Raw genomic sequence first — 15,968 nt, 5'->3', positions numbered from 1 at the left:
CTTCCTGTTCGGTACAAAGAAAAGCTTTCTGAAACTTTCTTGGAAGTGTAAGTTAAAATACCATTTTAGAAATTGAGAGGATGTTGGAACTTTTTATTTCTTTTGTGATGTGTCAGTAATAAATCATAATATGGCATGCAGAATACTGTCTTACAAAATATCCTACTGCTTTTAATTGGGAATGTTTAATTCTTTAATTTCTCTGTGAGATATCAGAACTGATTTAATTTTGGGAAGACTGTCCAGATATGCCTGATCAATATTAATAGTTCTCTCCTTTCAAGGCAATGCTTTGTGTTTTTGAGGTTCTCTGCACATTTCATAAACTCTGGTAGTGTGAAGTTTGAGTGATGACTTTTGAACAGAGTGTTTTGGGTTGTAATGCCAAAAATGTGGGATTTTCTACAGTTTGTTTCTTTCTGTTGTGGTTGTGGAAGCCATGGGATTGCCTCAGATTGTGTGTGCAACCTCATAAGTCACTTCTAGCAACCTTGGTCTCACTCAAGTTACACTAACCTGGCTTCAGGACAGAAATCAATCTAAATGCAAATCTGATCTCTTTAAGCTGTGTTTCCCTCATTAATTTCCTTCTTTCCCTTGCTTTTGCACACACACCTGGTCCTTTGCACACATGCAGACAACAGTCTAGTACATGCAGCTAAATTATAAGCTAATCAATCTCTGTGCCTGGAGGAAAATAGAGAGATTGTTTATTTCCATACATAATTACTCCTTATTAAAGGAGCAACAGAACTTTTGACAGGACAAATTATTTTCTTGCGTAAGTAATAAGAGAAAGTGACAGGCATACATAGGGAATGAATGGGAACATAGCACAAATTCCTTAGTGAAGAGGAGAGGTAGTTTTGGTGTTTTTTTTTTTTTTTCTACAGAGATACAGGTGATACTGTCAGTGTTCAAAGGATAGAAAAGGGATGTATAAGCAAGAAAACTATTCCATGTCATGGTGATAATACTATGGGGAAATCCTGCACACCAAAATGAACAGAACAATCAGTTAATACCCACTCCAGGCTGGTATATCCTGGAACGCAGAAGGGCATTCAAGTCTCTGGTTGACAGCACTGAGATGCTCCAAGTTGGACAGGATCAAAGACACAGTGTATATATTCACAGGAGTAGAAAGTCCGACTGTAAATAGGTAGTGGTCTCCCTGGAAGGACAGGAGCTGAAATAATGAGTGGCTGAATATAGGGAAATACCTTCATTGCTCAAGAGCTGTGAGCAGAGGGAGGACTTTGTGTCTTTACCAAAAAGCTGAACAGCAGAGCCAGGAGCTGAGCAATGCATTCTTGTGTGCTCAGGCCGTGCCCACTGAGCCATTCCCGACCTCTGACCCAGAGATCCAGTGGTGCCAACCTGTTTTCTGCATAAGAAAATGACTAACCAAACTCTGCAGAAATTGCAGCTAGATGAATGAGGACTTGAAAGAGTGAACCACTTTTTCCCTAATTTTTTCTAAGAACCAAGAGGACTGAAAATGTAAATTTTGCTAAGTCGATTTAAGAGAAATCTTGAATTCTTTGTCTGACAATAAGAAGCAAACTGAGATAAAGTCAGAGAGCAGGTAGGGAATGCGTAACAGAATGCATTACAGAAATGCAGGAACAAACAGTGGTTTACCGAGGTTACAACAAAGTGACTTACCAATTCATAAATTCACAGTAAGCTTGCTTTTGTATTATCTCTGCTATCGCCTGTCTTTAGGACTGATAAGGCACAGCACAGGTAATCTCCAGTCCTTTCAGTCTTTGTCACCTGAGTTGCAGAGTTCCCTTCTTTATGCTCATGCTTCACTTTTCCCCTTCTGCAGATGTTTGCTGCCTTTCTGTCCATCCTTGCAGCACTGAGCTGAGCACAGGAAAGACAGGAAAGGCTTGTGAGCAGCTGCTGCAGCTCAGTGTAGCCCCAACCCCCTCTTTCCTCACCCGATGTCTCTGGCAGAGGGCAGCACCATGCACACAGCTGAGGGACAGGCACATTTGCCTTCCAGATCATGCTGAAAGTAAGTGCTGCCAAGACAATGCCTTCCTTCTGATTTTACCTCTCAGGCCTTGCAAGCACTCCTGAGCCACAAGGTGCAGTGTGAACTTCCTTTGCTGTTTCACACAAAATCAATTTTTTAAAGCAGACCAATTACAGGAATGTTTACAGCATTTCTCCACTGCAGCTAACATTAAACATTTAAGAGCTCTCCTTACGAGCCAGACTGGAATCTGGTCCTACACATGCTGGGAGGGGTCACTGACACATGTCAAAGTGGTCCTTCAGGAATCAGTGTAGATCAAGCAGCGGGAATGCAACTGGCTGGAAGCCCTGCCAGGAACTACAGCCTGCTGAGCAAGGGAGCTTTGGCAACCCATGGACAGGACTCTCTGAGGATGCACAAGAGAGTGCAAAAATTCATTAGGAACCCAAGCCATGTTCTGGCTTCCTCCATACTCTCTGCCTGGAATGACCTGTGGAGAGAGGCACAGCAATTGCTTAGCAAAATAAAATAGCAAGCAGCCTGCCATTGTGTGAACTGTCTTGTGTTGTCCTGTTGTGTGGGAATGAATCTGTGATGTGCTGAAGACTTCTGTATTTTTTTTTAATGTGTTGGTCATGACAGAGACTGGCTGTAACATGAGGCTTAAAAGCAAAGTGTATGTGCTGCATTATCCTGTGGAAAGGGGAGCAATGCTGCTCAGTGTCCCTGTGACTGGCTGGAACTGGATAGAAGCTGTACCCATCCAGCATCTATGACACCTCAGACCTTTCCTGGGTAAAGTTTAGCACCTGAAATGCTGAGTCACTGGAGAAGGGAATGAATTAGGGCCAAAGGAATGAAAGTCACATCTGCTTTGCTGTCCCTGGTGTCACCATGAATCTGCAGGCTAATTTATCTTCAAGCTTGTTAACCTGCTTGGAGAATACTCACAGTGAAGCTGTACTGACCCAGGGCCAAGCAGAAGAGGGGCTGGGTAGGTGCTGTGTGCAGGTAGCCCCTGCTCAGCTCTGGGCTGCTGCAGCTCTGCAGGGCTCCCTGGCTGGATGCAGGCTGAGGACCCAGGGTGAGCTGGCTCCAGTGATGCTGTGACAAAGATCTGAGTCAGAGCTCTCCATGGTATTTAGCTGATTCCCCTTGAAAATCAGGAGTGAGGCTACATCTGGGAAGAAACATTACTGAAGCACAGTTTGGCCTTTCCTTGGTGGCAAACCCAAATCTGAGGGATGAGCATAGGACAGTGTTCAGCCCCTACCTATGTTAAAAGTGTTACACTGCTCTGGTTTCACAGACTCTGAAATAATTGCTAAAATTATAAATCAACCCTTTTATAACACCAAGCTGATTTACACTGTGCCAAGACAAGTCTTTCTCTTAAATTCTCATGCTGCTTTTGAGTAAGATGAATCTTACCTGCTGTTTGCATGAGATGGCAAAAGCAAACACATCATCACCTTTAATTCAGAACAGACAGGTTTAGTCATAGCTGAATTTTACACCAGTGCAATATTATGAATTTCCATCCAGTTACTGAAGATTTGTATCTGCTGAAATGGAAAAATGCCTGCTTGATGTGTAGATTAAGACTTGGGAGCAAGGAGCACAGAAATGTGAAGCAGAAGCTGTTCCATGGGAAAGGAATAGGAATGAGAAAGAAGAAGAATTATCCTGCTTTAACCTAATGTTGTTAATCTATATTGGCCATTATGATCTCGAGTGTCCTGCTTAGTGAAGTATGCAATCTGTAGTGCTGGTTCCTGCACAAGCAGTGTATCTAATATAAAGAACTGGCTCAACATCCATCATAATAATTACTGTGTCATAATTTTCTGCCCTTCCTACCTCTGTTGCAAAGAGATAGAGGAGGCCTTTCAAGTGTTTGAGAATTTTTGCTAAAAATTTCTCATTTCTTTTTTGAATATGGAAATCTGTATTTCTGCCCTATTTATTTTGCAGGTTTGACCTGAAATAATGAAATATACTTCACTGGGGGATGTAGAAACTTAATTAGAATATCTGAAACCATGTCTATTTAATTTAATATCTGAGTTTGCTCTACTGGACTTAACAGGAGCACTAGGCATATTAGAGGTTTCATTTGCAAAATGCTTCCCCCAAAAAATCCTTAATTCAATGATCCACAAGTTCAGAGACTGCTTGACTCTAAAATTATGTATGAAGAGGTTACACATGATCATTGCAGTTCAGAGTAGTTAACATTTTATCTCTCTTTAAGTGTTTTGTATCAAAGGAGATGAAGCAATGAGCACTCCCTCATCTGAGACAACACCACTCAAAGCTGGTGTTTTGGGCCCAAACTCGTGCATATGTGCTTGCACCATCTTCTTGGCTGATATTTTAGTTTACATTGTTAATTCTCATAGCTGTGAAACAGAGCTTGAAAACGTGATGTGCATGAAACCAGCCTGATCAACATGCACAGGGCTGCAGCTGCACTCGGTGGGTGCTTGCTCGAGCAGGCAGCGCTGTGCAGCAGCTCCTGCCAAGCACATCCACCCTCGTTACGTTGCACCCAGGGAAGATGTGTCTGTGTGGGCAGCACAATGGTTGAACAGGGCTGTCCCTGTTTCTGCAGGACCCTGTTTCTTCCAGGGCTTTCTGCACTGGACTCTCAGTGCAGTGGTGCTTTGTTGTTCATGTGTTTTTGTACGACAGCCCACAGGCACATTTTTAATGTCACTGATAAGGGACATTAGTGATAAGTGATACTTTGCTCTGGTTTCTCTGTGGTTTAGAGGCACCATAACAATAAATGAGGGTTGTTACGGGAAAGACATTGCAGCCTGCAAACCAATGATTTGTGTCTGTGTTTGGGATGCCTTGGTGAAGCCCAAAACCAGCTGGTGGGACCCGAGCCAGAACACAGGACAGTACATTCAAAGACCCTAAGCTGTATCAAAATTGAGTGATACCTTTTGGAGATGAAACAGGCTTGCACTTTTACTTTAGTACTTCTGTAAGGGAAGTCCATATAAAGGCTTTTATTACAGAAAAATACAATTCCATCACTGAAAAGCAGTAAAGATTTCTTTGTAAATGTACTGCAGTAAGTGTTACTGCAGAAAATACAAAGTCTCAGTTCCACAGAGCGATCCACTTGACAGAAAATGTAATTGGGATCAAGACCTAAACTGACCTGTTCTGTACTCTAGTTATGTGGTTGGTTTTGTTTATACATTTTGGTTTTATTTTTAATTATAGAAACACTTTCTGCCTCTAGGTGTTTTTAAAATTGCAGCTTTTTGATGTGTGGTTGCAGAAGAAACAAAGAATAGCTTTGGACTGTGCTTAGGAAGCACAGCTAACATGCTCAGCTATTGAAAGCAAACAAAATAGTGGAGAGTGATTTAAGCACCAAATCTTTCCATTAAGTCTGTCAAGTTTACTGATAATTTCTTCGGTTTTAAGAATTTTCATCTTTTGCTTGTTGTGCACCTTTTTTTTTTTCATGTGCTGTTGTATGCAAGAACTCTGGAAACTATGCCTGTGTACCCACCTTTACACATGAGTTGTCTTACCAAGAGCTGAGTGGAGCCCGGGTACAGTTTCATTTTTCTCTTAACTCTGTTGGGTGGTTGTGCAGGAACCATGAGCTTGCCCAGGCAGAATTCTGTCATTGCACAAAGTGTGGTTTCTGCAAAACACATAAAAATAGTATTATCTTCCACTTCTCTCAGCTACAGTAACCTAACAAGTAGAAAAAAAAAATCAAACAGGAATGTGATGTCTAAATAGATGACATCTCTCTTAAAGATATAAAAACTGATAAGATTGAATATGAGCCCTGAATATCCCACTGTGGGATGAGTTGCCATCCCCCAACACAAACTGGGAGAGGTTTTTCTACCACAGAGGAAAATTCAGCAGCCTCTGTATCAAATGTTGAGCTCAGCTGCAGCTGTCATTAAGACTAAATTTTTGTACATCTGAATATTGAAAACCTTTTAAACTCACCTAATATTATTCTATTACTGGAACAAATCTAACAGTAAATTGGAAAAAAAAAATAGGTACCTTCTAAAAAATATGCCTTCCCCATCCATTTTCAGCTTCAGCATTATGTAAAGATGACAAGTTATCAGCTATGTAGAAGAGCAGCTATATTAAATGTTAAATAACCTTTAACAGCACCAAATATTTAATCATAAAAATTAAATTGACAGTGGTGTGGTTCACCTAGTATCCCCTCAAAAGCCTGACAGCATCATTTCTCATATATATTGATAAGTACAAGACATCCATAAAATCGTAGGCTCTGTAGCTGCCTATTTATGAGAGGCTATCTAAAACTCATTCATTGCAGGTAATATCAGTAAGTCAATTCAGCTTAGTCTGATAGCTCATAACTTTTCAGACTGTTGTATTTACTGAGCCATGGACTATCCTTTCTTCAAGTGTACTCGAGAAAATGACTTGTACTATAAGACTATTTCTTCTCAAAGTATAATTAAGTGCTTTAAAATGAACTCCAAAACTGCAAATTCAAAACAGTATTAGACCTAGGTAATAATATAAAAAATATTGCTTTAATAATGCTTTGAAAGTTGCACTGAGTATTGGCAGTATTTTTCTATCTGTAGTAACCTACCCAGAAAGTCATCAGTGGGAGCTTGGTGCCAGGCTTAGGCATGTTTCACAGGGCAGCAGAAGTCCCTGTAACAGAGCTAATAAAGCTCCACGTATAAATGGAAGGTATTGGGCAGAAGGTGATGTACATGACTGTGGGTGGAGAACCAGCTTTACAGGGAGCAGCAGCATGGACAGACCACTCCATTTGGTGGATGTGAAAATGCCTGGCCAAATTTAGACCTCCCAAGTAGGGAAAGCAAGTCTGTTGACGGTGTTGATTGCCTGTATCAGCTGCTGACTTGTAGGGTTTGTTGTAGAGTTTGGTCTTGGTCCTGTCAAAGTAGAAGTAAAATTTTGTGTTTCTAGAGCAATCCCTTACTATGGGAAACTCTCATTTCATGTCTGTTGTTCTGTCAGCACAGCAGAGATGTACACAATAGAAATTCTCAAGTAAAACTGTCCTGTAAATGTTCTGGTGGTGCTTTATTGAAATTGGTTTGGACAGATTGTTTTTATTTGCAATTAGGGAATAGGATTAAAACCCCATAGCAAAACTCCCATTGACTTTAATAATCTTTTCACTTAGGATAAGAGCTATGTATAGAATTTGCTTGTAAATAAACAGAGTTGTCAGGAGAGTTGTAAATACCAGCAATTATTAAAGTGAGTCAAATAAAATCACAAATGCCCAGAAGTGAAGCTTGAAACCAAGGCAGAATTTGGGCAATGATGCTCCTAGCTGGGGGACCTTCCCTTTGCTGTCCTGTATTGCTTTTTCCCCTTGTTCACCTGAATTTTCTGGTGCTGTCAGGGGCTGAAGGTAAAACTAGAGAGAGGCTTTATTTCCCTTTCTGTTAGCAGTGGTCAGATTTGCTCAGCAATCACTTCTGTCTATAATTCAAGCGGTGAATTGCTGTTTTGGAGGACTTCAGGGTGGAGAATTGTGTTACCAAGCTGTTTCATTATTTTTAAATTTCTGTTTCACTGCTTTCTGGCTTCTGATGTTTAGACAGAATTAGGTTTTAGTACTGAAAACATTTCCCCTGGAACCTGCAAAGGAGAAGCTGCCTGCCCCTGCTTCATGTACAGGGAGAGGGGAAGCTTCCAGCTACGGGGGGCCAGGATCTCTTTTGGGCTGTGTGAGTGAGTGGCATAACGTGTGTCACTGGTGTCCCTGACAACTGAAGGCTGCTGAATTCCCTGCTCCCAAGGGACTGAGAGCTGGGCCTTCGGACAAAAGCTCTTTACAAATGTGGGAAAAATAGCAAGAGGTAGGTTGAGGGAATAGAGAGAGAGAGATGGTGAAGAGTATCAGAGAAAATACTTGTGATTCTGCCCACAGCAGGAAGGGTGTGCAGTCTGGAAGAGGGGTACTAGTCCGTCCAGGAAATTTTAAGTAATTCAGATGTGAGAGCAGCAATCAGAAAATGCAGCAGTGCTTTTAGCCATGAAACTACAGCCCAGCAGGCTCCTTCTGAAACGTGTTGGACTGCACAGGAATGACTCACTTCTCTTGCTAGAAGGAGAGGATTTGCAGTGTGGATGGGTTTTCAGGTTTTTTTTTTTTCCTTTTGTCCCTGGCATAGAAGTACTGGTGGTAGCAAACTTGTTATCTGAGAACAAAGGTATTTAGAGCAGCACATCAACCTCGGCTGGCTTGGTGTGCGTGCAGCCACAGCCTTGCCCGCCCCGCAGAACCAGCATCTGACCTGCAAGAGATCAGTGATGGGTGCTCAGATGTAAGGCCTCTGTCAGCCTGACAAGTACCAGGACTGAATGGTGTCATCATCTGCCGCATGCCATAAAATTCTAACAGGAGCAATTGCCACCCCAACAAGCAGGGAGAAAAAAAAAATGAGGACATGTCCTGGACTTGAAGGTCAGAGGAAGGCAGACAAGTACATGAAATTTCGATGCCCAGATATGTACAGGGGCTGTGACAGCCTGGACCAGAGCAGATGAAAGGTATTCTGTACAGTGGTTCCTCACTGGAAGTAGTCAAAGGGGAATATCAGGTTTTGTGCTGGGAAAGTTCAGTGTGAATTGGCTTCAAGTCAGGCAAATTTGACAAAGACATTTTACTTTTTTCTGGCCATCCCACCATGGGCTGTCACAGGGTCCCACAGCTGGAGCTGGAGGCCCCATAGTTGCCCCTTTGCCCAGATAGGTTGTTGCTCCTGTGACTGCCAGAGGAACTTGCTGCTGTGTGGTACAGGAACCCACAGGCAGAACCTGTGCTGTGGAGCTCAAGAGGAGAAGGGGATTCCCACATTTGATATATTGTATTGTCTTGATTGAGTACAAAATTGTGATTTCTGAAATTTTTCACAGCATTGACTTCATTTGGAGTTAGAGTTGTGGCATAACGTAACTGCCACTGTATAATAAACTCAAGTTCTCATATCATGCTTATCATGATCCCAAAATGCTTTGCTGAAGAGGAAGGCTACTGATTCTATCCCCATTTTCTACATGTAGAAATGATGACAAAGAGAGATGAATCGATTTAAACTGCAGATAAATTGATTTAGTGAGACTGAGCAAAAATGGTCACAGTCCCATTGTCTTTGCAAACTTGAAAGCACAATACATCAGAGGAGAAAGAGCCAGGTCTTTGCCTAACGTGTCCACCAAACACTCAATGTTTGTCTTTCTCTGGGGCAGGGATGTCACTTGCTGACACTGCTGGTAACACACACAGGTGTCTCTCATAGCTCTGTGCTGAGTCTGTGGCAGCTTGTCCTGGGTATTCCTGTACAACAGCCTCCCCTCCTCAGAGTTTGCTGGCTCTTGTGCTTTGTACACAGATTTTATCTTTCAAAGCAAGCTGTCTTTTGGGTTGCATGTGCTCTGTGTACTGTGTGGCTTTTGAGTGGTCAGCTCTCTGACAGCAGTGTGGAACTGGGCCAGGGCACGCTGCTAATGCTGCTGCCTGAGTGCAAAGTGTTCGGGGATCTCTCCTGGCCCCGGGGGTTGAGATCTTGTTTATGTCCTCTGAAAGGCAGTAGCTGTGGCAACACCAATATGCTTGGTCAGGGTGAGCTCAGGCAGACCTGTGTCATTCAAATTGTCACACTGAGACCTGTCTTCATCTCCACATACAGAACAACCTTTTTCTGGAAACAGGTCAGTGGAAGTGAGAGACATTCGGATTCAAAATGGCTGAGTTTAGGAAAAACTACTGCTGTTGACAACTGTGATAATGGGTAGCAGAAATGTGTTCAGTTCAGGGAGGGCTTCTCCAGGGAGAGGATGTTGGAGCTCCTGCTTGTAGCTGATGATCTGGTAGGTGAGTGTAACCCAAATACGTCATGTTATGGGTAAACACTCAAACTTTGGAAAGTCAAAATATCTGCAACAGTGCTGTGCATGAGGTGAAGTATTTCCACATCCTGGAACTGATTTTTTATTATTTGAGTCCTTCTGCGTAGTTAACCTTGGTGCTGTTACTGCGTCTGTAGCATGCATGTTCCAAACAGCAACAGGATTAATTGTTTTCTAAGCTGGTAGCACATCTCTTAACATACGCAGTATGCAGGAGGCAGGCAATGAATAACTAAAAGAAGCCTATTGAGCAGTGGCTCCTCCCACTGAGGATTTTACTGAGCACATAGAGAAATTGATTCTGTTAAACTTTGCTTGCTGAAGTGGAAAGTTAAAGAAGAGAGAAAAATGCTAAGAAATAGACTAGAGACTGCACAATACTGTCATCTTCATTTTAGGATTCGCTCTATAAAATATGCACATCAGAGGCTTGGAAAGGCTTCCTAAGGAAAAGGAATTTTGGTACGATATCTCAGGAGCAGAGGGAACCACACCACTTGACATGCTGTTCAAGGGGCTGAAGGAAATGCTGTAAAAAAAAAATGCTGTCTCTTCCAGATTCTGATTCAGGGTCCACGTGCAGTCTTTTCTCAGTTAACACTTCTGATGAAATCAGCAGGATGCCAAATGGAAAATGAAATGTCTGCAGGCTGTGAAATTTGGCCCTCGCTAGACTGAGGCACTGATCTGGAGACTGGCAGCGCTTGGGCAGATGGTTGTCCCCAGAGACACCTCGTCATCTCCAGCAGAGCCCTGGCAATCTCTGGGAAAATCCCCTGATTTTTCACACAGGAGAATGAGTGAGAGGACCAGAATGGTCTTTAATGGCCTGAAAATCAATTAATCAAAGAACTAATCTTTCAGTTGCTTCTTTCCAAGGGTGCTCCCTTCTCCTTTTCTAATGAGAGCTGTTATAAACAGATTTTTATCCAATATGTAGTTCATGCTCTTCGTGTGCCTCTTGACTCTCTGAAGGGGAGACCTCCACAAGACACAAGATTTGATGCATGGAGTGTGTGCCAGAATCATGGCTGGACATTTGCAGGTGTATTTTAAGGATGTATACCAAATTGATCTCAATGTGAGTCATCCCAAATAGAGGGAAATATGTTGCTGTTTATTTTTTCTTACTGTGTTTTTAAAGTGGGCAATAATAGCAGTCATTCACAGCTATGATATGTTCCTGGAGCTGCCAGAAGGGCTTTTCTACTAAAATGAAAAGCAGTGAAATGGAAGATCCCCGGCTGCAAACATGTGCATAATTTGCTGTGCTCAAATGGCTGATCCCCTTGATTTCCTGGGCCCTGGTCCCAGCTCTGGGATGGAAGGAGCACCCTTCAAAGGTTCTCTCCTTCTCTTCCAGGAGGTATTGCCTTGCAGTTAGTGTGCCTAACTTGTAGCTTATCAGATATGAAGGATAGGAACAATCACGGAATCGCAGAATATGCTGAGTTTGAAGGGACCCATCAGGATCACCAACTCCAACACCTGGCCCTGCACAGGACCATCCCCAAGGATCCCACCATGTACCTGAGAGCAGTGTCTAAATGCTTCTTGAACTCTGTCAGACTTGGAGCTGTGATCACTTCCCTGAGGAGCCTGTTCCAGTGCCCAGCCACTCTCTGGGTGAAGAACCTTTTTCTGTTATCTAACCTAAACCTCCCCTGACACAAATTCAGGCCATTCCCTCATGTCCTGATGATCTTGTGAATTGGCTGCTCAGGCTCCAGTCTACTTCACCTCTCCACTCCTAATGGCTGGGTGCCCTCAAGCAGGGGATGTCCCTGATCAGGACCCATGCCCCTGATCAGCAAACATGTGCCCACGGCTGGCTTCAGACAGACCCGTGCTCTCTGTATGCTGTCTGGCTGCTCATGAGACAGCTCCTGCCTGGGAGCCATTGGCATGGTGCTGTGCCAGGGAAAAGGGCTCTGCTGAGCAGCTGAGCACGGCCCAAGCACAGCAGCCTGTTCATGGCTTCCAGGCCCAAGAAGATCCACAGCCAGCCAGCACAGGCAGGGCAGCATGGGTCTGCCTGCACCTATCCATGTACGCTAGACCCTTAATCTCCCTGTGTCTCAGTTCTGTCAAAGGGGTCTAATAGCCCACTGCATCATGGAGGCAGTATGGGATAAAAACCCATTAATCATTGCACAGTGCTGAGACAGATGGGTTTCATTCCCAGAAGAAGTACATATATAGACCATGATCACATAAAGCTAACATGAACACATTGGTATCTGTGATTTACATAAACTGGTCCCTGAAACTGCAGTTAGATGGTGACATAGAAGAGTTTCTGCACTATTAAGTACTTAATTTGGCAGACACAATTCAGTCATGAAATGATCTGCTCTCCTGAAGTGACAAAATTGGAGGGTTTGCATTGCTTGGCGTGTAGTACAGGAACAGAAAGGGTTACTGTTAAAAATAAATGGAGCCTCTGAGTGGAAAGGTGTCTGGAAGGTCTCCTAAATGCAGGAAGCTTTGGCTGCTTTAATCTAAGATCTGGCTAATTTCTAGGAAAATCCTCCCCTTACTACAGAACATACTGGAAAATTGCGTCTCACATTGTAAAGGAAGAGATTTATCTTGGAAAGGTATTAAAAGCTTCTGTTCCACAGTTGTCATCTGGGAAGATACAGTATTGATTGACCCTGGAGTTGGGTTTGATAGGTTGCATTGGTGATTACAGTATTGATTTGTTTCACATGCTGTGTTTGCTCTGTGCACAGCTCTCTTGCAGCAAGAATTAGTCTGAGTTGCCACTTGCTGCATGTTTTTCAGGAGAGGAATCAGGCAGAATTCATTTTTCACCAGGCAGTCTCACAGAGTAATTAACTGAAAGGAGGCTGGTGAGAATTCCTGAATTACCCAGGGAACACAGCAGAGGTTTTTTTCAGGCATGTGTAAATAAAGAAATTTGCATTCTCCAAATATTTAAAGCAAATACTGTATTTGAAGGGAAATGCGTAATTTTAAAAGGCACAGAAATGTAATAACAGCTGCAAGCAGTTTCAAAGACTGGCTGCCACAGCTAAGGCAGAAGGAAAATCTGCAGAGTAGCTGCTGAGCTGCCCTTTGGAACACAGCAAGGGAAGAAGAGGAGGTTGACTGTAACTCCCCATGTCAATTCACACCCTGGCCTGAGATTTGCAAATGGCTTGTCTTGCCTTGTCTTGATCTGCCTTTATCAGCAACTATTGCCTTCGGCCTGAAGAGCTGATGTTCAATGCAGGGATGTGCAGAGGAGTTGGTCTAAACCCAGAAGTCATTCTTTTCAAGTTGTGCAATGAATTCAAGTTGCACATGGAATGCAGAATCCAAGTGAAGGCTCCACTGCTGGAAGAAGGTGAGGGCCATGAAGATGATCACAGGGCTGGAGCACTGCTCCTGTGGAGATGGTTTGAGCAGGTTGGGAGTGTTCAGTGTGGAGAAGAGGAGGCTTCAGGGAGACCTTATAGCACCTTCCCATACCTAAAAGGGCTACAAAAGAGCCGGAGAGGGACTTTTAAAAACAATACAGAGTAATAGAACAGGGGGTAATGGCCTTAATGGATTTAGATTAGATATTAGGAAGATATTGTGAGGGTGATGAGACTGGAAAAAGTTGCCCAGGAAAGCTGTGGATGCCCCATTCCTGGAACTGTTCAAGGCCAGGTTAGATGGGCAACCTGGTCTACTGGATGACATCCCTGCCCATGGCAGGGGGTTGGAACTGGATGACCTTTAAAATCCCTTCTAAACCAAACCACTCTATGACTTTATGATGATCCTGTGAAGGTCCTGAACATTGCCTGGAGGTCACAGGCGTTGTTTCTGTAGTGACCATTTATGTCCTGGTAGGGGTGACTGCTGTCCCATGACTGGAACAGGGCCTGTGTCACTAAATGACATCATAGGCTGCTGCAGAAGAGAAGTTTTGCAATTGAATGTTAAACTCAGGCTCTTAGTCATCCCATCTGGTATGATGCTAATTTAAAAAGTGAGACATTTCTAGGCCTACATGTGTAATTTGGGAAGAAATAAACGTACGCAAAATGTGAGGCAGTGTCGCATGGTGTTGCTGTTGCACTGAACCAAATTTTCATTGGTAGAGGATACCATAATTAATTGCTATACCAATTGTTATACTCCAGAGCACATCCTAGAGTCTGTAATATCCACACGTGCTGGCTTGAAGAGAAGCCCAGAAGTCTAACTGAGCAGCCTCTGATTTACGGTGGCACACACAAAAGGATCAGAGGGGAGGCGCTCCTCACCCAAGGGAGCTGTCCCTTGAGCAGAGTGTGAGGGCACGCAGGCGGAGGCGAAGAAGTCAGAGAGGGGACTCTCCGTGTAGGTTCCACGCAGAAGGTTAATTTAGGTGAAATGATGGAAAGAGAAGAAGAGCCAAGAATCTGAGGGTGTCCAGGGATTTTATAGCGGGGATAGGAAAGGCGGGGATAAGGGATACTGCCAATGGGATTTGTGAGAGGAGGTGGGGTTGAGGCTGAGGGAACCAATGGAAATAACACCAAAGAGGGACTTAGGGAAGGAGCCAATGGGGTGTCGAGTACAACAGAACTTTCTAGAACTTATACTTATTAAATTAAGGGAAATGAATATACATAGAATTTTACATAAAATAGGGAGGGGAAAACATTAACCAACCATACAAAAGTATGCAGAAAACTAAACTGGGGGATTATGGGCTCTCACGCTAACTACAGAGTGAGGCATTAAACCTCAGGGCCTGACCACCACAGCTTGTTATTGATGTTGTCCTCAGGGGTCAGAGTGGCTGCAGCCACTTGCACCACCACAAGGTTTTCTCCCAGTATAGAACTAAAATGACTTATCCTTACTTGCTTGACTTTTTCCTGCCTGGAAACAATTTAGAAAAACAAGGAAATGAGAACCTCAGAGGTGAAAGTCTCACTTGGAACAATGTAATGTAGAAAGAGGTAAAGAAAGTAGTAAAAGCAAGTGTTGCTTTTCAGTGCTTAAAGTATATGGTGTGTGCATGTGTATGTAGGCATAATCTGGGGAGCTGGAAGAAATTAGAAATGCCTAAAGTTTAGCAAAATGAAGAAAAAACCCCTTCAATTTTAAATAACTTTCTCCCCTTTAACAGCTGACAAGATGAATGGGACAGGATAATTATTCAGTTGTTAACCTTATCACAAATACTTCTATAGGGAAAATCCCTAAATTCAAACAATTGTGCCTTTTGTGCAGGGATTAGTCTTAAATTTAACACATAATTTATAATTATCAATCCATTGCAATGTAATTTTTTTTATTTCAGTGTTGAAAGTGTAATGCTTTCTGTGAATTTTTAAAGGAGTCATACTATAAATTCATAATTAAGATGGTTAGCATCAATAAATGGCCACTTTCCTCTCTGTTTTGCTAATTCCAGTTAGAAGCAGACTGGGATTAAGGAGTCCCCTAATGCTTAAGGTGTTGCTGGAGGGTCATGAGCAATTTTCTTCTGTACCACTTGGGTCTGTAACTGCTGGGAAGTAGAATTCATTAGTGGTGCCTAGTTTTTCCTTTGGAAATTTCTATTTTTTAATACCAAGTATTCGACACTTTGCTGAAAAAGTAAAACTGAAAATAGACGTCTGTAATCTGGAGGTGTTTATGTCTGCAAAGATTGAGTGTTCTCAGATCAGCTGGGGAAAAAAAAACCCAAACCAAAAAAACAAGAGTTGTGATTGGATACCTGAGAAAAATAAACACAAATTCATTAAAGAAGGAGGACCCATCAGTGAGAATTTTAATGTCAAAACCTCTACTTCTTTCTGAAAGAAATCTTAATACTGAATGTCCTGAAATGCAGCGTGGCTGAGACAGCAGCATTGTCTCATTGCAGGGAACTCAGTATTTGAGTGCGGGCTGTCCTGGTGTCCAGTGGGGATGTGGATGTAGGTCATGTCCACTTTTCCAGAGAGATTCTGTACTTCCCAGTATCCAGAAAAGGATCCTACTCCCAAGATACAAATGTTCCCAGTGCAGGAGGTGTCTGTCTTCCTATACAGACCTATACAGATTGTTTTCC

This window comes from Corvus kubaryi, unplaced genomic scaffold (assembly GCF_017639235.1).
Source record: "Corvus kubaryi isolate FWS band 111438036 unplaced genomic scaffold, C.kubaryi_AGA036_p1.0 136, whole genome shotgun sequence".
Taxonomy (NCBI): Eukaryota; Metazoa; Chordata; class Aves; order Passeriformes; family Corvidae; genus Corvus; species Corvus kubaryi.
The sequence above is the reverse complement of the archived record's forward strand: the minus strand, read 5'-3'. Positions refer to the sequence as shown.